Here is a 13199-nt window from a genome sequence, read left to right on the forward strand (position 1 = left end):
TGCCTGAGCTACTGGTGAAGGTGCGCTGTGTGTGCCCATTTCCACAAGTCATCGACAGCTTCCGGTGAGGCAGCAGCACTTGCAATTGCCAGCTCACCGACTGTTGTGCGACGTGAGAACGCGCTGGAACTCCACTTTCCACATGTTGGCCAGGCTTTGTGAGCAGCAGAGGGCAGTAGTGGAATACCAGCTGCAACATGGTCATCGCCTTTCCAGTCAGCTTCTGCTCTTCACAAGCGAGCAGTGGGCATGGATGTCTGACCTCTGTGAGGTTTTACACAACTTGAGGAATCAAAACAGATGGTGAGCGGCGATAACGCTATTATCAGAGTAACCATCCCACTTCTGTGTCTACTCAAACACTCGCTGCACACAATGAAGGTGGATGCTTTGCATGTGGAAGAGGTGGAAATGGGAGAAGACAGTACACAGGGTGATAGCCAGACTACCCTCAGTTCATCTTCTCAGCGCGAATTGGATGATGAGGAGGAGGAGCAGAAGACGGTTGCCTCCGCTACAGAGGGTAGTACCTATGGAAGTTTTATTCCATCTGTTCAATGTGGATGGGTAGAAGAGAAGGAAGAGGATGAGGAGATTGAGAGTAATCCTCCTGATGAGGACAGCGAAGTCTTGCCTGTTGGGACTCTGGCATACATGGCTGACTTTATGTTAGGCTGCCTTTCCTGTTAGCCACCCGTATTACGCATTTTGGACAACACCGATTACTGGTTGTTTACCTTTCTCGACCCCCCGCTACCCCCAAACTTCTCATCTCTCATTCCTGTGGTGGAGAGGACGAGCAAAATGGTGCAATACCAGAAGGTCCTTGTGGAAAAATTGCTTAAAAAATTTCAAGCTGACAAAGCTGTCTGCAGAGTACGTAGTTCCTTGGCCAACCGAGGAGGGGATACGAGGGGAACGCACAGCAGTTCCAACAGAGGCAGGGCAACACTCTCCAAGGCCTGTGACAGTTTTATGACACCCCGCCAGCACCCTCACCCTGATGCGCAGCCTAGTGTCACAAGGAGGGAAACATTTTGGAAGATGGTGAAGGAGTACGTAGCAGACCGTGTCAGCGTCCTCAATGATCCATCTGCGCCTTACAACTATTGGGTGTCCAAGCTGAACACGTGGCACAAACTGGCGCGCTATGCTTTGAAAGTGCTGGCCTGCCCCGCCGCCATCAGTTTTGTCAGAGCGGGTATTTAGTGCTGGGGGCATACTAACTGATAAACGCATCCGCCTGTCAACTGAAAATGCTGACCGGTTGACTCTTATCAAAATGAACAAGGCCTGGATTGCCCCTAACTTCTCTACTCCACCAGAGGAAAGCGGATAAACATAAAGGCACTCTAAATGTGGCTTTTTATGGTGTATTGAATACACTGTATTCCCATGCACCCCTTCCACCACTAAAAAGGGTATATGGTTCAATCTCCCTTTTCTCGTCCTCCTCCTCCATCATATCAACATGCTTATTAGGCTTCCCTCGCTCCTAATGTTTTAGAGGGTCAACTTAGCAGCAGGCCTTTACCCATAATGTTTTAGAGGGTCACCAGCAGGTCCTCGCCCATAATGTTTTTGAGGCTCACCAGCAGGCCCCCAACCATAATGTTTTTGAGGGTCACCAGCAGGCCCTTGCCCATAATGTTTTTAGAGGGCTCACCAGCAGGCCTTTGTTCTTAATGTTTTAGAAGGTCACCAGCAGGCCCTCGCCCCTAATGTTTTAGATGGTCAGATCAGCAGCAGGCACTCGCCCCTAATGTTTTAGATGGTCAGATCAACAGCAGGCACTTGCCCCTAATGATTTAGAGGGTCAGCTCAGCAGCAGGCCCTCGCCCCTAATGTTTTAGATGGTCAAATCAGCAGCAGGCACTCGCCCCTAATGTTTTAGAGGGTCAGCTCAGCAGCAGGCCCTGGCCCCTAATGTTTTAGATCAGGCATGCTCAACCTTACGCCCTACAGTTGTTGTAAAACTACAACTCCCACAATGCCCTGCTGTAGACTGATAACTGTATGCTGTTCTGGCATGCTGGGAGTTGTAGTTTTGCAACAGCTGGAGGGCCGTAGGTTGAGCATGCCTGTTTTAGATGGTCAGATAAGCAGGCCCATGCTCCAATAGTTTTAGAGGGTCACCAGCAGGCCATCAATCATAATTTGTCAAGGGTGTGTATGATGCCCTCCTTTATGTGTAATAAAGGGTGTATTGTGATTTGCTGCGGCAATGTCAAACCACATGTTCACATCACTGGCGCCCGGTGGAGCATCTCAGGCCTGCAGGAGAAGGAGCAGGGAGCTGGCACTGGGAAGCAGGTAAGTCATCTTATGAGTGTAGAAGTCCCACTACCTGAACAATTGTACCGCAATGTAAATGAGGCCTTCCATTATGTGATATACAGGTTGTATCGGAGTGCCTCTTCCTTGTAATTTTTTGCAGCACTTGCACTTTATATACAAGTACATATACAGGAAATAATGTTTCCTAACAATTTTTCCTCTAAAATCTATTTGGTTTTGTGCGTATTATTGTCAGTCTGTAAAAGTGGCGCACTACTCTGACAACATTGTTCCCAGCAGCGACCTGGGAGTCCAAGATGCATCCAGACATCCTCCCCCTGCTGATCCCGAACCATTTCGGTGGTGTTTCCATCAATTTCTGACCTTTTCCTGTAAACCAGACACCCTCCCCTCTTCAGAACAGGGGATGCCTGGTTTAATTCTTGGGTTCTCCCATTGACCCGAGCATCCCGAGGTGTTCTACTCGAGCACCCGAGCACTTTGGTGCTTGACCAACACTAGTGACAGGTCCATTTTAAGCCATTAATAGGTATCAACCACAAAAAATCTCCTATCTATCTATCTATCTCATATCTATATATCTATTTATCCCATTATCTATGTATCTATTTATCTATCTATCTATTTAATATCTATCATCATCAGTCTATCTCATAAGTTTCTAAAACTGTTAATACATTTATGACTTACATGTGATCAATAACTGTGGTTCTTTAGCTTAACACAAGGTTGATGACCTCGGATCTACATTGCTAATTCTCCAGTCATGAGCTTTACTGTACAACATGCAGCTAGAATTTTAAGAGCATTATTGGAACATCATAAAAAAAAAAAAAAGATTTGATGGACATTTCCTTCTTAATCCACCAGACTCCATATGTACGATTAGACCGAGAAGGGACCTGGGATTAGACAATGTGGAGAAGCCCCGGTTGCTCACCATGTGCCTACGGTTTAATTGCTACCCACCAGATCAGGGGGCACGTTTTGTTTAATCTTTCTAAAGGAAAAATCGTTAGGGTCATTAGTCCGCCGTGTGAGCCATTGTTAGAGACAATAGATTATGCAATTGGGTGCACAGTTGGTGTCTTTTATGTGACCACCCCCCGTCTGGTCTCTCTAAGCTATTTACCAAATCTATTCATAGTGCATTAAATAATTTGCACTAATCGTTATAATTCACATCAGATTCAAACGGCTTTGTCCTATTACTCTTCATTGGGATTATGAATGGTCTCTTTTGTCCTGGATGACCCATGCTTTAATCAATAGGAATGTATCATCAGAATATTATATTATTTAAATCAGGTTTTTAGTATATATTTTTGAAAATTGTTTGTGCTTTTTTTCAATATTTTAATCTTGAAAAAATGATAGTCATATACAGTTTTTGCACAGTACAGCAGATAAAAGTGGCTAACACTTCCTGTTTTCTGTAGCTCACTTTCCAGCTTTGCTGTATAGACTTGGATAGAATGACCAGTCGTCTCATTATCAATAGGGGGTGGGAGGTTTAATGACAGCTCTATTGTGCTACTAAATGTCTAAAGTGTGTCACCTTTAGGGAAATGTTTAAAAAAAGAAAGTAAGCAGCTAAAACATTAGGAAATAGCACATTATTTGCCTTCTAGAGACGGGCCTGGAGGGGAGATCGACCATCACAAATTTAGAACAATAAGTCGTTCACTGTTGCAAGACTTCTTCTAGGAAAAGTTTATATTTAAATTCTGTAAACTCATAGATTGACGTGAAAAATGTTACTAATAATTACATAGTAAGGTCATCACACTTTATTAAAGGGATTTTCCAGATCTATCCTTAGTCTCATTGGGGTGGATGTGCAGTAATGTGTGTGGATGTGCAGTAATGTGTGTGGATGTGCAGTAATGTGTGTGGATGTGCAGTAAGGTGCATATGTCCTTACCATTCAATCTCTATAAGACTGCCGAGTATAGCCCATGGCTATCTCCAGTAGTCTCACAGAAGTGAATGGAGTGATCAGACACGCACACTACTACTCCATCGTTCACACTGAAGACCCTCAAGCTTGCAATTAGTCAGGGCCAGTGATCAGACCCCCAGCGATCATACATTTATCACCTATGCTGTGAACAAGTGATAAATGTAGTTAATGGTTCAAACTCATTTCCTGATACAATTCTGCCTTCCTTCAGCCACCACTAGAGGGGGCTTACTGGATACTGATCTATTATTGAGATCAATGTACAGATGTGTAAAACATTACCTTGACACTGAACATGTTAAATATGGTTGCAGCAAACTTTTACTTGACTTTTTCAATGGTTTTGGTTTTAAGTTTCAATTTAAAGTTTGCTGCAACTGTGTTTTTAATGTGTCGTCTTAGGGTACTTTCACACTAGTTGTTGTTCGGATCCGGCAGGCAGTTCCGGCAACGGAACTGCCTGCCGGATCCGGAAAACCGTATGCAAATGAAAATATGTTTTTTTCCGGATCTGTTAGACAGATCCATTGATATATCTGATCCTTCTCATCCGGTATCATCCGGAATAACGGATCCGGTATAAAATTTTTTTTTCAAAGATCAAAAGCATAAAATAGCTCCTCCTATGTCCCAGCGCATGTGCAGACCGAAAAACCGGATCCAGCAACGCGGCACTTTCTGGAACACTTGGTACCGGATCGGCATTAATACATCTCTATAGAAATGAATGCCGGATACGGCAAGTGCGGTAGTGTTCCGGGATTTTGTCCGGTCAAATACCGTACAAGGGAGATGGAACGGAAGACATCCTGATGCATACTGAACGGATTGCTTTCCATTCAGAATGCACTGGGACAAAACTGATGCGTTTCTCTCCGGTATTAAGACCCTTTACCGAATTTCAATATTGGAAAAGAATAACGCTAGTGTGAAAGTACCCTTACTGCATCTGTATACCTCATATGCAGTGAGCTCCCTCTAGTGGCAGGTGTAAGCAGACAGAATTTTATCTTTTAACATTACAAATTTACAAAATGTAAGTCAAATCATATAGTAAATATTGTTTGCTAAGCTGAAATACGCTGTGCCTCTGTTACTGCCTATAGAATGGTCCATCCCAATATACCTCACTTGCCTTTTTCAAAAAGTACAATGGGTCAATCAATGTAGATAAAATAGTCGGGCCCCGGACTCTTTCTCACCTGTTTTCCTTGTTACTCCCCATTCACATCAGCACAGCCAACACATTCTTACAAAGGGAGACTTGAGAACATTTCAAAGGGCTGTTTTTAAAGAGATAGCAGCACCAGCAAATCTAATGTCTTTGAAGTTTAAAGTATCTAATAGCATGTCAATCATTAGGAAGCTCATGGCATCTTCATTTACTAACAGGCTGCATGCCTTCCCATTTACATCTAAACCTAGCACATGTTTTTCCCCTGCTCATTTATTTAGGTCCTGTGCAAAAAAAATTAAAAAATTTCTAGTATCACTTGTCCTTTTTTTCATGTGCAGAGGATAATTAGTAGACTTATTTCGTAGTGGGATGAAAGGGTGATGAAGACCGCTCCTCCCTCTCTCTGTCACAGAGCATACTCACAACACTACCAGACGCCAGTAGGTTGCCTTCTGTTTTGCTATGTCCATGTACTTGCTGTAAAGAAATCAGGTAAAAAAAATTTGGGTCAGCTAAAGCTGCTCTATCATGTGAGGACCTTGAAAGCAGCACAACCAACCATATGACACATGGCCCATATGATATGGGTAAGGTGTTAGAGAAACACAGCTCCTCACTTGCCTTTGTTTCCTGGTATCCATCAAGATACTTCTAAGGAAGTTCATGAATTCTTCAGGATTTGAGTCATGGCCACATGGTTGTCACTTTCATATTCTACAAGGGCAGTTTTCACAAGGGTTTTTTCCTCACTGTCTGTGAAGGTTCTCATTTATCCAGGTCATTGTATATCTGTAAATAATAAATCAAGGCAACTGGACTTACTGTAGATTTCTTGAAAACGTTTTCAAGAAATCTACAGTAAGTCCAGTTGCCTTGATTTATTCTTTACATATATTTTTCCTCACTGTTTAGTCCAAACTAATGTGGTTTTAGAAAATGTCTTATTTTCCTAACTTATCTCCTTATCACAAAGAACAACCAAGAAGGACATTTTCTTGTAAGGAATGTGTCCTTTGTGACGATAGGAAGTCAATCTACAAGTATGTTTTTGGTCCGAAGACAAAACTTCTAAAGGTCAGTAAAGCAATTACAAAGGACGTCAGGAGGACATATAATATGGATGACACCTTTTAGGACCCTTTGTACAAGGCTTCTGTAGGTAGAACCTCTTAAAATAATGGGAGGGGGGTGAAGAAAACCATTGGCTGTATTTTTATTTATTGCAATATGGCGGACGCATTCTTCTAAAGGCTTTGGTGACCAGACCTAGGACTTGACTCTGGGTCTAGCTAAGGGTGTGCATATTTTGGTAATGAACACGTTGACTCTTAAATGGGTTATCTAATATCATAAACAGCCCCCCCCCCCCGCCCCCACAGGGAATATACTTACCCCACTCCCTGCGCCGCTCCTGGTTCCCGCACCGCCGCTGCTGTTTCTCCCTGTACATCCAGTGTCGGGGGGAAGCAGTCAATGATGGGCGGGGACGGGGGCGAGCCTCCCTAGCATCATCGGACAGAGCTAGCTATGCCTGCTGAATTCAGTGTTGGGAAAGGCGCTGAACTGCACCACAGTTACCAAAAGTAAGTGGTATGGCAGCAACTGCATTGCTGTATTAAGTCCATCTTGAACAAAAGCTAGTTGCTGATCACAAATAGTTTTCTCATGGGCACACATTCTGTTATGGATGTCTCACAATGGAGCAGAGGACGAAGAGGAGTCTGAGCAGGAGACTAAGCAGCTGATGATGATGATGACAAGGACACTGTACTGCTTGAGGATGTGGCCTGACTGCCACAAAGAAGACTAGGAGAAGAAGGACAGACTTGTTCCGATTCAGAATGCTGGTCAGTTTGATCTGGTGATGCTGACTCATGTGCTGCAATAGAGGCCTAGTACATATGTTTGTGTTTGAACTCCTACGGTTTATTTTCATCCTGTAGATCTTCCACACTGTTGTGGTTTTGGGTGTTAGCCTTGTGAAATGCCATACAGGAGATACTTGCACAGAACTAGCAGCAGCTGAGTTTGACCTCACGCAACTCCCAATGAAGCGTTTGGCGCATGCGCTGTGTAAACTCCAGCCTAGTAAACTAAGGTGCAAAATAATAACGTAGACTAGGCTGGTAGCAGGATGGAATTTAGATGGCGCATGTGCTGAACTTGTCATAGGGAGTCGGCGCCTTGAAAACTAGTACTAAGACTCCATATATATTAAGAGTCGGAGCAGGAGAAGATTGGTCATGCACAGAACGCTTCCTCCTGCGTCTGCGCAGTACAAGTAATAATGCTTGATTGGACAGGAGCAAGCAGAGGTTGATGGGATGGAGTCTGCACAGTAAAATGAAGGCCAGAAACGCACACTGCTGAATGAATGGGTGGGTGAAGCGAGCCCTCCACTGCATGACGTCATAAGAAGCACAGCCACTGTTTAGAGCAGAAGATGCGACCACAAACCAACACTAAAGCAGGGATCAAGGTACTTTATACAATGGGAACATTAAAAAGCTTACAGTAAGGAAACTGTAGTTTAATGCAGTTATTGCAGCACAATACATCCACTAAAACTATGCAGTACACTGATGCAATAAAATGCCTTAACTAAAACTGCTATATTAATGCAGTGATTATAGTACATGTTCACTGAAACGACACTGTATCTTCTTGACACAATACTATGCATGGAATGAAACTGCTATATTAATGCAGTTATTGCAGTAGAAGACATTCACTAAAACTGCATAGTTTCTTAATGCAATACAATCTGTCTGCAGCAGAATGTATGCTATTGATGCTGGTGTTGTAGACGCTGGTATCTATCTATCTTGTATATACAGGTATATAAAGAAGAAAGTATATATGTGTGTGTGTATGTATGTTTCACGATCACTCAAAAACGCAACCATCGATTTTAACGAAACTTGGTATACACAATGCACATCCCTTGCTATCTGGAAAGAAATCTTGTGGGGGTCATACGCCCCTACACAGCAGCTGCATGGAGTTTGTATGCTCCAACTGTTTTTGCTACACACATATTGCTCTGTAACTCAAAAACTCATCAATCAATTTCTACTAAACTTGGTACACATATCACTTACTATCTGGGAAAGAATATTGTGGAGGTAACATGCCGATACACAAGGAGTTTCTGTCTGTCCCGACATCTGTTTGTTCTCTATGCGCGACCAAACGACCAGACCGATCTTCACCAAATTTGGCACACAGGTACATCAGGTGTCCAGGAAGGTTTTAGACCAGCTCTCTAGGATGTACCGTTCCTAAGATAGTCCCAAAAATGACCTGCATTAGCCAATACAAGCTTGCAAGTCTTTCTCTTCATATCCCAACTGCCATACAAACGGTCATATGTCCCTTATCAGCCAATAGAAGCTCGCAGGCCCTTAGTCTCCACATACACACAGTTTTACTCCAGGTTTCCATAACAACCCAGCCATTTTTCTTCAGTGCTGTAGGTCAGCTTTAGGCTAGGGCTACACGACGACAATAAGCCGCACGACACATAGGGCACAACTACATTGCTACATGTGTCGTGTGACATTGATGTCGCGCAACAATTTTTATAATGATAGTCTATGGTGTTGCACTGCAACATGTGACATGCCGCGACTGCGATGCGACAGTCGCAGAAAAATCCATCTTGGATTGATTTTTTGCGACTGTTGCGTCGCAGTCGTAGCATGTCATATGTTGCAGTGCAACACCATAGCCTATCATTATAAATATTGTTGAGACAAAATGTCACGCGACACATGTCGTCGTGTAGCCCTAGCATTAAAGGGGCGGGCACTGTGGAGGTCACTGTTAAAGAAGCGGGCACTGTGGAGGTCACTGTTAAGTGGGCAGCAGCCACTATTAAAGGGGCAACTGCTGTGGAGGTCACTGTTAAGGCAGCAGGGTACTGTGAGGTCACTGTTAAGGTGGCGGGCCCCTGAGAAGGTCACTGTCAAGGGAATGGGATGCTGTGAAACTCACTGTTAAAGGGGTGGGCTGCTGTGAAGGTCAAAGTTAAGGGGATGTGCTGCTGTGGAGGTCCCATTTTAAAGTGGCGGGGCACTGTGGGGGGGGGGGGGTCAGTGGAGTTCACTGTTAAAGGGGCGGGGTGCTGTAGAGGTCACCATTATGGGGGATACCGATGATATCTTTTGATTTGATTTAATTCAACTTTATTGTCATTACACATGTAAATACAGGGTAATGAAATACAGTTTGCATCTAATCAGAAGTGCAAAGGGCAGCAGTGCAATAAAAACAATTTATATACAGATAAGGATAGTGTAAAAAGTAGTAATAGTTATGTACAAATAAGTTAAGTATACAGGTGTTTATATTGCTATATAGAGAGAAAATATACAGATGTACTGATGTATACATATATACAGATAAACTGTTCTATTGCTATACAGATGGCGAATACACAGATGTACTATCAACAAGTTATACAGATGCGCTACGTATATACAAATTTACAGATGTATAGTAAACAGATCTGCAAAATGCTATGAATATAGCTCCAAAAGTGGAAGAGTAGCGCTATGGACAGACTGTAATAGTGAAGAATGTAGTGTCAGTACGTACTATAGCAGAGACTAAGCTATGACAGTGTCCCAACTATAGCAGTAACCAATATGAACATACCGTGAATGTTGAGAATGAATGACAGTCATAATCATGGTCATAGGAAGGGATGGAGGGAGGAGGAGTGTAGAGGGTTAAGTGAGTATGGATGAAAGGGTTCAGTGGGGGACTGAGTTCAGTAGGGTGACAGCTGTGGAGAAGTAACTGTTCCTAAACCTGCTGGTTTTAGTCTGAAGGGTCCTGTAGCGCCTTCTTGAAGGAAGTAACTGGAATAGTTTACTTGCGGGATGAGAGGAGTCCCTAAGAATGATGCGTGCCCGACGTCTCTTCTTGTGAACATCCTCAATAGTAGGAAGTGAAGTCCCTGTGGTGCATTGGTCAGTTTTCACCACCCGCTGAAGTTCGTTGCGATCAGCAACAGCGCAATTCCCATACCAGACTGTGACACAGTTGGTCAGGAAGCTCTCTATCGCACAGCGATAGAAGTTACCCAGTATGTCAGCAGGCAGGTGGTTTTTCTTCAGTGTCCTCAAAAAAAAGAGGCGCCTTCTTGACCAGGCTACAGATATTGGATGATGACACACACTAGTAATGAACGGCAGGGGCAATATTCGAATTCAAGATATTTAGCTAATATTTGGGTGAACATTTGTCATGAATTTGCCATTATTTTCTTGATTGCGAAAATCGGCAATGTAATATGCGCATATTGCGAGCACAATACAGGCGTGGGTCACCTTTGCTACATTCTTCACTGCTAGAAGTTTCCTGAGACTGGAGAAAATGGTTGGCACGGCAGAACATTACAATAGCTTTATATGCAGATAGAGTGCTCCAATATATTCCCGATTTCGCTAATCGGCATTTAATGATGCGCATATTTTAGAGCAATACGTGCAACTTCACATTTTAGCAGGTCCGACTACATATTACTGATTGGTGCACTAAGTATTGTTGTGAACTTGTGACATCACAGCACTATGTCTGTAGCATGTATGTATGGACAGCAGAACCTATCAGCTACACTATATCACTATCTAACCTACACTGACTCCTACTATCTGTATTATATATATATAAGCTAACTAACTAACTAATGTAATTACACAGAACTGCATAAAATTACAGAAAATGGCTGCTAGTAAGCCCATAAAAAAACATTTATTAACTGTAGAAACTTGAGGTTTTAATAAAAAAAAAAAAAAAAAAGCTGCCTGGCTGTTCAGTTACAGAAGAATGAGGTTGTTGCAGGACTGTGATTGTAGAATTCGCAGCTTCACAGTTGCCGGCAGCTGTATGAAAACAGTATTGAACAGAACCCAAGACATGTGCCCTCAGATCGCATGCTGCACTCATAATGGTGTCTCTCTGGCCCAGAGGCTGAGGGACCTTACAAAATCCTGCATATGATTGGCTGACAGGCTGTCAGCCTCTGATCCAATCAGGGCAAGCCCCCGCCCTCCTGGGGTCATGTGATGCTTCATCCTCATCGTTCCTGTCTTTTTCCCTGTCAAATTTCACAGTAAAATTGTGCAGGTACCATTGTGCTCAATTCACCCGAACAGAATTGAAACTTTGGATTTGTAACGAATCCAAAATTTAGAATGGATTCGCTCATCTCTACTCTGTGCACTCTACTCCAGACGTTACCAGTAGCTTTGAGGGTCAAGTGTATTAGAAAACATTAAAATCTATCTTCTGTATCCATAGGGTCAAAAGTGTGCATTTACGAGCAACAGGGGTGTAGCCGTTACTTCTAGAGGCTCAGCTCTCTCTGCAATTTTTGCACCCGCTACACTTTGATTGACAGGGTCAGACAGTGTAAACATGATCACACCTATCTGGGCCTCTCAATCCAAGTCCAGAGGGTGCAATAATTGCAGAAATAGCTGAGCCTTTGGGTGTAATGGCAACACCCCCGTTGCTCCTAGAGGCTCATTTGCATATTTTAAACGTAATTTTTCTCAGCAATGTGGGCACATATGAACAACACAGCTGCCAAGTGCAACAGGTCAACCAGCTTGATCGGTACAAATCTGCCGACAGACAGCTTTTAAGGTATGGCCATGGGCATAACAAATACCCCCAAAACTGTCCTGGGTTAATCGGCCTACCAGTGATACACCCCAAAACACTGCCCGTCATAAAACATAAAAAATATATATTATATATCCCCTTAATGGTTACAGTCTACAAAATGCATGGAAATTCGGAAAATCAAAAAATTGGACTCAAAAGAAAAAAATACCCACGCCACAAAAAAGAAAAAACAAGTCCTCACACATCAACACCCACAAAAAATGATGGCTCATGGAATCCAGTAAGGCAAAAATGGAAAAATGAGCTGCATGCTCAAGGCCATAATGAGATAAATTGTTCATAGGTACAAATCTGCTGACAGGTGCCTTTTAAAAACAAAAATGGGTCGGGGGGGGGGGGAAATACCAGCCACTTCCTCTTATTGGGCCGGACATGCTAGAAATCAGCCAATAACTGTCCGAGGTGGCGGGGAATGTTAAGGGGAGTACAGTTTGTTATTTTTGCCCTCTTGGACCCCAATTTTTACTCTAAGTGATTGCACTGAAAAACGTCGTTTTCTTAGATCTCAGAGCTATGGTTAGTCCGAGTTTCCCTCCCATGGATGGTCATGTCTGCGCACCCACTTGTGCCCATGCAATCACAGCGACAAGAATATATGCTACTGGAGGCTAAGTATGTGCTCCCAGTGCCATACATTTACAGCACCAAGGAGGTGAAGGACAACTCTGTGCAAAGCCTGATGGGGTGGAGCATGACACAGAACTTCTATCTTTGGTGTCATTGTAACTCCTCATGTCATGCTCCACACCCTCAAACTTGACGCTAGTTTTGTCTATCATGAAGACTCCTAGAAGCAAGATGAAGTCCACCTTGTAGTAATATTTGCAACAATCTCCTGTGTATTCAGTGACGTCCCCGGTACTACAGTAAAGTTTACTGTAAGAGCACTGAGGACACACAGGGTTTACAGAGAGCTTCTTCTGGTTACAGCAGCTGGTTTCCTGTTAAGGACATTTGCATACATTTTATTACGAGCGCTAGGATGATTGGAACCAGATGGTCGCCATAAGTTACATGAGAAAATGTACAGAAATATTTTAAAGGGCACTTGGCAGTAGGGTT

The sequence above is a fragment of the Bufo gargarizans genome, chromosome 1 (assembly GCF_014858855.1).
Source record: "Bufo gargarizans isolate SCDJY-AF-19 chromosome 1, ASM1485885v1, whole genome shotgun sequence".
Taxonomy (NCBI): Eukaryota; Metazoa; Chordata; class Amphibia; order Anura; family Bufonidae; genus Bufo; species Bufo gargarizans.